The following is a 6,553-nucleotide window of genomic DNA, read 5'->3' on the forward strand; positions in this document are numbered from 1 at the left end:
ATTGTCAGTCTCTGATAGGGCACCATTGGACTGTGCCAAGGATTATGGTGGCAAGAATGTTCATTTCTGAATCTCCAGTAGCTCTAGCACCTTCAGGAAAAGTTGCCAGGCTGTATCTCTACAGAGATTGCTTCCCAGGATGATGGCTGAGGGTCCTAGGTTAAAAGTATTATTATACCCAAACTCCTGGGTTTAGATTACTGGGCTGTGTCCACAAAGAACTGAGGTGAGTTGGTGGCCAAGATGGTAGTTTGATTTACCTGACACATGCTGCCTTCTGTCTCTCCCTCAGGGTGCCTTGAAATGCTTCAACTTTCCTTTGTTTCTGAAGCTATTTTCAAAGTGCATGGGCATTGCCCTGGTCTGGTCATGAGACAGGAAAAGGGTGAGTGGTGGTTTTATTTAATGTAGAATGAAAGACTAGCTGAACTAATTTTGTACCCTAAAAGGACAACTTCTGATAAAGGCTTGGCTATGGTCTATGTGGTACTCTTTCACTGGACAAATGGGTTAAACTTTTTTTTTAAACCCTTGTACTTCAGTGCATTGTCTCATAGGTGGAAGATTGGTAAGGGTGGGCAATGGGGGTCAAGTGACTTGCCCAGGGTCACACAGCTGGGAAGTGTCTGAGGTCAGATTTGAACCTAGGACCTCCTGTCTCTAGGCCTGACTCTCACTCCACTGAGCTACCCAGCTGCCCCGGGTTAAACTTTTTAAGCAGAAAATTCTGGTGTTACTTTGAAAGACTTTGCCCATGTTAATCATAAACCAAAACCAAAACCAAAAAAAAAGGATAAAGAGGGTAAAGGCTATTGTTTCCCTTTTCTGTCCTGGAATTTCTGAAGTTTATTTCACTTTATATCTCACCCCAAAATTCATCTACTTATTCCATTAGCTAAGAGGATGGATCATCTGCTATCTATGCCAGATGGACCTCTGTGTGTGTGTGTGCGTGTGTGCGTGCGTGTGTGCGTGCGTGCATGCATGTGTGTGTGTGTGTGTGTGTGTGTGTGTGTGTAAGAGACAGACAGTGCATGGCATAATGAACAAAGAACTATCCCTTGGAGTCAGGAAGACTGGGGCTCATGTTCTGCCCATGACATATACTTACTTTGTGACTATGATAAGCCACTCATTAGTGCCCCGGGCAGTTTCCTATAACTGGAAGTTACAGACTGGTGGTGTTTCTACAAGAGGAAAACACAGGGGAGCTGTTTCTAGGAGAACTGTGATGAGGTGTAAGAAAAATGCTCTGGCAAAGAAGGAAATAAGTATTTATTAACTATCTACTGTGTGCTTCATGAAGTTCTTAAACTTTATAGAACTCTGTCATTCCTCTATGCTAAGTTTTAAATATTATCTCCGTTGATCTTTACAACCATCCCCGGGAGGGAGGTGGCTGCTATCCTTAGCCCCATTTTACAATTGAGGAAACTAAGGCAAGAACAATTAAGTGACTTGCCCAGGATCACATAGCTAGTGAGTGTCTGACCCTGAATTTAAATTTTAAGTCTTCCTGAGACTAGGATCATCACTCTATTTACTGTTCCATCCGGTCCTCTATCCTTTATGCTATGCTCTGTCTTTGCCTCTGTTTCTCTCTGTGTGTCTCTGTCTGACTTAGTCTTTTGGGGAGATTATGAAACATGACAGCATGCAGGTCTGTAACTTATTCTGGCTGGCTAACTGCCTGGTTGGGAGGAGCTTCTTTTAATTAAATGTGTAGCCAGAACTATTGGCCTCTTCAAACCAGCCTAAGTCAGCTACGGCTATCTCTTCACTTTATTGTCTTTGGCTGTACTGTGAGGTGTGAAGATGTCCTGGGAGAGATCCTGCTGTTATTGAAAGGCCTTCAAGCTTTTCCTCATCTGAGACTATATGACTCCCAAGAAATGGAGTCTCATTGCTTCTTTATTTATTCTTTTTTCATTCTAGGTTTAGGGCGTGGAGAGTCTGACCATAAGAGAGTGAGCCACAGGAATCTCAGGGCCAGAATTCAGACTAGGTGTTGCAGCTGGTCCGGAATCAATGCCCTTGTGAGCAGCACCCCAGGTTAGGCAAAGGACTTATCTGTATAATGCTACCTTTGGGCTTCAGCTTGGTGGTCTCAAGCCATGTAGGAAATAAGCCTATTTCCCAAGAGACTAAGATGGTGTAAGGAATATACCCTCAAGGTACTGGGGAAAATACTTCCATGTTTGCTTTTGTCATATCTTTGAAGTAATTATTGCTTTCCTAAAAAGCTCATTGGTGTGAAATGGTTAACTAGAACAGGGATTCTAGACATTAGCTCCTAACAAATATGGGGAATATACTTAGTGGGGGCTCAAGCATAAGGCAGAGCAAAGAGATACCCACAAACCCCTCAGAGAAGCCCAAAGCCCTGAGGGGAGATATAGCCTAGTTGATTCTGAAATAATGGGATCAAAGCATAAATATGACATTTGGAAATAAAGGTGATATAAAGCCAAAAAATCAATTAAAAAACAAATATAATAAAAACTCAACTTTGTAACCAAGTACCTGTGTGATCTTGGGCAAATTTCTTCCCCCTTTCTGAGCCTGCATTTTTTCTTCACAGAAATGAACATTTGGACTAGATGTTCTTTACGGTTCAGTCTAGCTCTAACATTCAGTGTTTTATCTTTTATATTCTAATTCAAGTCAGCTAATGCAATGCCTATTATGTGTAAAGCACTATAATACACATTTGGGAACAAAACCAAAAAATAATTCTTGCTCTCAAAGTGAACTAGGAAACATAACATAAGCCCAAATAAATAAGTATAAGCCAGTTTGAAGAGGGAGGGCACTCAGAACAGTGCCATGAAGGGGAAATTCCTGGAGTAAATGGATCTAAGCTGAACCTTGAAAGGACATAAGAATAAGGCAAGATTAAGATAGTCTGTGAAGACATGGAAATGGAAGATGGGATTGAAGGAAAGAAAAGCATTTTTAAGTACTTAGACTGTGCTAAGTGTGGGGAATTAGGAAAAAGTCTATGCCTTCAAAAAGCTTACATTTTAATAGAGAAAACCACACAAATAGGGAATGGTAACCAGGGAGGGATGTTTTGGTCTGGTGATCAGGGATAGTAGGTGGAGATTTGGTGAAATTAACTTATTCATACTTTCCAGGAATGGTAGTTTGACTTGATTAATGTTCCCAGAGTTAGTGATAGTGCTGAGTCTGGGTTAGGTTATATAGAGCAAACCCTCCTCAATAAGGAGAGTAGCAAGGTCTCAGGGATGGAGCTTAGAGTTATAGATTCCCAACCAAGGCAAAGGGATGGCCTGGAATGAAGATGCACAGAAAGCAGAAGATCTGATCTGGTTATTGATAGACCCTGGGACCAAAACTCCTTTTCCTCTTCCCCCTTCCCTGTCAAGACCAATAGTGTCCCCTACCTCAGCACCTGTCCAAACTGTGAGACTTTGCCCCAGTAAAATCTGGCAGAACATCAGGACTTTGCTGTCAGGTCTAGACAAATAACCTCATGCATCACTGACCATCAGGCCTGAGAATTTCCCATCCCCAGAGGCCATGGTTCCAAACCCCCTTAGGGACATTCAATCAACTGGACACAAGTACCCCAACTTTGACCAATTAGAGGCAGCACAGGGTACCTCATTCCAGACCACCACCCTATAAAAGATTGCCCCCTTCTCCACCCAAGTGGACACCCCTCATATCTGCAGGTTGCAGGCTCCTGTCTTGCCCTCCTTTCCTTCCTCCCGCCCCAATAAAGTTCTGTTGCATTACTCAACTCTATCTTATTTGCCTCAGGTCAGACCCTCATCAGTCAGATCTAACAGTTATATATGAACTCTCCACAATCAGGAGTCATGTTCAAGTAAACACTAATAGTACAGCTTGGGTGAAACATTGAATGTATATATAGGGAAGTCATATGCAATAAGACGGAAAGGGTCTCATATTGTAGAGATTATTAAGTGCCAAGGCTGAGGAATTCAAATTACTAATATTCCTACCTAAATACTCCAAGTTCTAATGTTCCCTCCAATTCTTAATTCTATGTTCTGGGTTATAAGATCCCTTTTACTACCAACATTTAATGTTCTAGAACATATGATGTTCTTTATTCTATAAAATTCCATAGTTCAATATTCTGTGGAATACTGTTTCTTCCAACTCTTTAAATTTTGCGGTCTGTGGTCTCTGTTCTAAGGTCCTTTCCACATGAGACATTCTATCTTCCTACATCCTTTTCCATTCTGACCTTCTATTAAAAGTTTGCTTTCGACTTGGATATTCCAGATTATAAACTTCCTTCTGTTTCTGACACTCTATCTTCTAAGACCCCTTCTAGCCCTGAGATTTTATGTTCTAAGATCCCTTCTAGTTCTGACATTCTTTTCTAGAATCTCTACTAGATCTAATATTGATTATTCTAACTTTCTTTCCAGTTTGAGTATGCTATAGTTCTATAATTCCATCTTTAAGTGCCATTGTGAACGGTGCAGGCAATACACAAATGCTGCAGGAGCTTAGAAGTTCCCTTGCTATGAAAATATGTTGGATGGCTTCCTCCTTCAATTAACAGGGGGCCCTAAGGATAATAAATGGAGAAATGGTTTTTTCTTCATAAAAAAGTTAACTCAAAGTGGTATTGATTTTTTTTGATAGATTTGTTTTTAACATTGCCTAAATTTCTCCTTGTATCTCTTCCTTTTCCCCTCCCAGAGAGCCATCTTCTATCCTAAGGAATATTTGATATCGATGTTTAAAGATACAGAAGGCTATAGTACCAGTTTGCCATAGCATGCTTCTTTTGTAATAGTCTGATAGCAAAGGCCCCAAGCTTGGTTTGAAGAACATCATCTCTAGGAAATGAATAAAAGTCTATTAAAAGTTTGCAGTGACTCTGCAGAAATAGTTCGGTAGTGGAGGAAATGTTTGGTGAAAGTGGTTTCCTTTCTAGCAACCTCTGGCTTTTGGATAACAAAGGATCCAAGAAAGAAGCAAAATTTCCAACCTTTCTTCATAAGGAGATGGAAGAAACAGGGAGATTATTCCAGGAATAGTGGAAAATGTGAATAAAGGCAGGAAAATTGGAGAGGGAAGAATAGATGAGAAATATATGGGGAGAAGAAAGGGTTGAGATTAGGAATAGTCAATTGTTTGGAACAGAGTGGTGGGAGTGGAAGATAAACCTGGAAAGGTAAGTTGGAGGCAGAATATGGATAGGCTTGAATGCCAGAATCAGTACTTTAAATTTGCTGATAAGAATAGGAAGATGACAAAAAGTCTCTAGCTTTTTATAGAGTTGGTCTCAAGTCCTGAGTCTGCCAGTTATTAGTTATGTGATCTTAGGTAAGTCCCTTCATCTTTTTGCCTTCCAGTTCCCTTGCCTGCAAAGTGAATGCTGCAAATAATTGAAGAGCAATTCACTACTCATCTTGGGTTGTGCCAATATAATAAAAATGTCAATTCTACCTAAGTCAATTCATACTCTACAAATCAGATTTCTGAGGGGTTACTTTTTAGAGCTACACAAAATATCAAAATTCATTTGTAGAGGTTCCGGGTTAAGATGGCAGCAGAGTAAGAAGCAGCTCTTAACCTCTCCTGACCGAAACACACAAAACTCCTCAAGGGGACATAAAAACAAGTCCAGATGAACGGAGGAACCCCACAACAGGGCACAGTGTGGAAGGTACGTGGAATAGAGGCATTTCCATGCTATAAAGGGGTGAAACAGCTCTCACTAAATCGCAGGCTGAGCAACCACCCCACCGCCACCCCCTCCACACACACCACCTATAGCGCTGAAGCGAGCTAAAAAGAAATAGAGCAAGTTTGGGGCACCCATCGAGTCATTGGCAGCTCCGGGGCCTGTTCCTGAGAGCAGCAAGATTTAGGACCCCAATAAGCCAAAGAACGCATGCGAAATCTGAGCGCGGGAACAGAGAGTGGACGCAGGGCGCAGAGCGCAGGCTGAGAGCACAGGCATAGGCGGAGGCGTGGGTGGAGGCAGACACAGCCAGGAACTAAAGCTCTGAAAACCTGAGTGGGGAACCAGTGCAGACGGGTATACGACTGTGGAAGCAGCGCCCTGAGACTTGTAAAGGAACCTCCTGCAGAGGATCAAGCAAGGGGGTCCACCAGGGGGCGTGACCTTGGAAAAAACCAGAACTCAGACCTCAGGAGCCAATAGACCGCGGACAGACACTGAGCGCGAGGATAAACCTGAGAAGCTGCTGGGCTAATGATGGCTACCCAGTCTCAGGAAGCTCAGAAGAGAAAGAATAACAACAAGAAAAAGAAGCCTTTAACACTCGACAACTTTTACACAGAGAAAATCCAGACAACCAAGCAAACAGAGGAGGAGAACAAACAAGCATCCGGACCCTCCTCAAATAAGGAAAACTCCTCACAAGCTATGGAAGAGTTCAAAACTGAGATTTTGAGGAAAATGGAAGAGATCTGGCAAGAAAATAACTGTTTAAAAGGTAGAATCTTGCAATTGAACACCAGAAATGACCAGATTGAAAAGGAATACCAGAAGATTATGGCCGAAAACCAGAAGATT

This window comes from Gracilinanus agilis, chromosome 6, assembly GCF_016433145.1.
Source record: "Gracilinanus agilis isolate LMUSP501 chromosome 6, AgileGrace, whole genome shotgun sequence".
In the NCBI taxonomy this organism is placed as follows: domain Eukaryota; kingdom Metazoa; phylum Chordata; class Mammalia; order Didelphimorphia; family Didelphidae; genus Gracilinanus; species Gracilinanus agilis.